This window comes from Penaeus vannamei, chromosome 4 (assembly GCF_042767895.1).
Source record: "Penaeus vannamei isolate JL-2024 chromosome 4, ASM4276789v1, whole genome shotgun sequence".
Classification (NCBI taxonomy): domain Eukaryota; kingdom Metazoa; phylum Arthropoda; class Malacostraca; order Decapoda; family Penaeidae; genus Penaeus; species Penaeus vannamei.
The window spans coordinates 38,134,769-38,137,268 of record NC_091552.1 but is presented as its reverse complement, the minus strand read 5'-3'; the positions used below and the strand labels follow the sequence as shown (position 1 = coordinate 38,137,268).

Sequence of the window (2,500 nt, the reverse complement as noted above, 5' to 3'; positions counted from 1 at the left end):
CGTGGCAGTCGCGGCAGGGCGGCGCCGATATCGCGAAGGGCGGACGCAGACGGAGATTCGCGAGGATTGAAGCCTTACGGAGACAAACATTTTCTTTCAACATAATCCGCAACGATAAATATGCAAACGAGGATCATCGATTTTTGCGACCAAGATCGACTGAGAAAAAAGGAGAAAAATAAAGATGAGATGCCTTCTATCGCGAATGAATGCGAGCCTCTTTGTGCAAATGCGCGTACATACTATACAAACAGCCATACATATCTATCTGAATTCTTTATGATCTGTTGTCATTCCGTATCACGTGCCATGAATGGAAGTTATTCTAAGGCGAGATATCGAAAAGAAACAAGCTCACGTCCTCCGCCTGCATTTGCATTCGGAACAAAACCTCCCGTCGTCCTTTCACGAATACAGCCCATCGGAGGTGCTCGCCCGCCCGCCCCGTCCTTCTTTTCCCGCGGTGGGCTGTGTCATCACACGCGACATCATTGGCACTCGCTCTGTTGTGACTCTCTCCCTCTCTCGCCACTCTCCCTCTCCCTCTCCCTTTTTACGGAGAAATGCGTCAGTTAAAAAGATGCAAAAGGCCAGAAAGCCGAACACTAATTGCCAGCTTTGTCGGCGAGGTTCGCGCCTGCGCCGTCGCGCGGAGGGTCGCGTTTAGGTCTGCAAGGCACTTATTCCCTTTTTCCGCGGTCGCCGCTGCAAGGTCGGTTATCCTATTATAAACACGGCTCTTGCTCATGCAACCACCAAAACACTGCATGTTGCTACTTCCTTTAATATTTCATCGCATCATTTACCCTCCGGGTATGAAAAAGCCTTGACGCTAATGGACAGCGCGCTGTGTGCTATGTTGGACGTTCTACATTCCATAAAAAGGCAAAACAGAGCGATGTATAAAGAAAAGAAAGAATAGCTAGAAAAATTATATATATAACAACAATGCCATTCATGGATAAGAATCGAACGAGTTCGTGTTACGCCGTTGTTCACATTTATCCTGTACTAGACATCACACTGCTAAAATAAGCAACTGATGTCACAGCTCGTAGTAACGCTCCGGCCAGCTGTTCCTTCCGTCTTTCCCCGGACCACCGATGTTCTGCTGCCATTGCCAAGATGGCCGTCGCATTTCGCGAACCGTTGTCGTGTTCAGCATCTAATAATATCGAGTTTTCTACGTAATTGTCCTAGTAGCTTTACAGAAATAGAAGTAATATGCATCCTGTACAAGTTCCATTATTTTGGTCTCCTCGCTGTTGCATCTGTTCTGCGAATTTCCAACCTAACTTTCCCATTATCACGCTCTCCCTTTCCACCCTTGCCACCTAACCCCGTTTCGGCACAGGCGTGTTTTTTCTTCGAGAATAGAAGAAAAGGGGAAAAGGGGAAAACGGAAGAAGGTGCCAACAAGTTTCACATTTCCCTTATAACAATGCGATGACAACACAGTGCTAAGCCAAGCCACAGTAAACAAGCGACGGTGGCGCGCCGTGGCAGAGGAAAGTGTTACTACAAATAGTGGCCGTCGTAATTGTCCCGCCGCCAGCGCCCTCTCTCGGTCCCGCTCAAAATGCAAAGCTTCCAGGAACCAGCGGGGGTGGACGCCTCAGCCAAGGTCAAACGCTCACCAGACATTTACTCATTCACTATAAATAATGAAGCACGGCGCCAGTCACAATCACGCCGCGGGGATGACAGTAGTAACCTCGAAAACCCCTTTCGAGGCGCCTGCATCATGCTTCCTCGCAAGAGTGTGTGAACATCAACCCACCACGGATCTCGCGGCGACGCGCTACTCCTCTCTGGTTCCGCTGCCCCCTCCCTCCTCCCCGCTCTTTCCACTCCCCCTCCCTCTTCCCCTTTCCCTCCCTTTCTTCCTTCCCCCTTCTCCCTCCCCGCCCTTCGCGCCAACCCGCTCTCCCGCCCTCCCGCCCACGCGTCCCCAACAACCTGTTATGTAAAGGGATCCAAGCTCATCATAAGAGATCTGGTCTTCCTCCACGTTAGTCTCTTCCGCATAAAGATGCAAAACATAACCTCATGTGTTATACGTTATACGCCATTTCCCGCCTTCCAGACCCAGTTTATTTTTCACGTTGCAATTGCACATATTTTTAGTCGTCAAATGGAGGAAAAAAATATAAGACAGAAATAAAGAGCTTACAGAAATATGATAAATGTTGCGATGCCATTTTCCCGCCTTTTCACCTCCAGCGGATGGCCAACTCCGCACACAATATCCACATCCAGCCAAAAACAAAATTTCAAACAAATCTGATGCCATCAAGGGGATAAAACATCCTAGAGCATCATCACCACTGACGCCATCATGGAGAGAAAACAACTCTAATAAAGAACCGGAATACCATTAGACACCACAGAATGCAGAATTAAAGAATTAAAGAAAATTGTCGCAAAGAAGACGAACAAGGGAGCATCTTCCCGCCTTTTTCAGCCGAAGCGCCAAACCAACTGAGCATCAAAACATATC

General features: G+C 48.4%; 1 protein-coding gene across 2 annotated transcripts in view; it reads right to left on the bottom strand.

Annotated features, from left to right (window-relative positions):
- Positions 1-2,500, bottom strand: part of LOC113809777 (glycogen debranching enzyme) — a 386,284-nt gene that overhangs the window by 77,727 nt on the left and 306,057 nt on the right. The gene's annotated exons all lie outside the window — the stretch shown is intronic.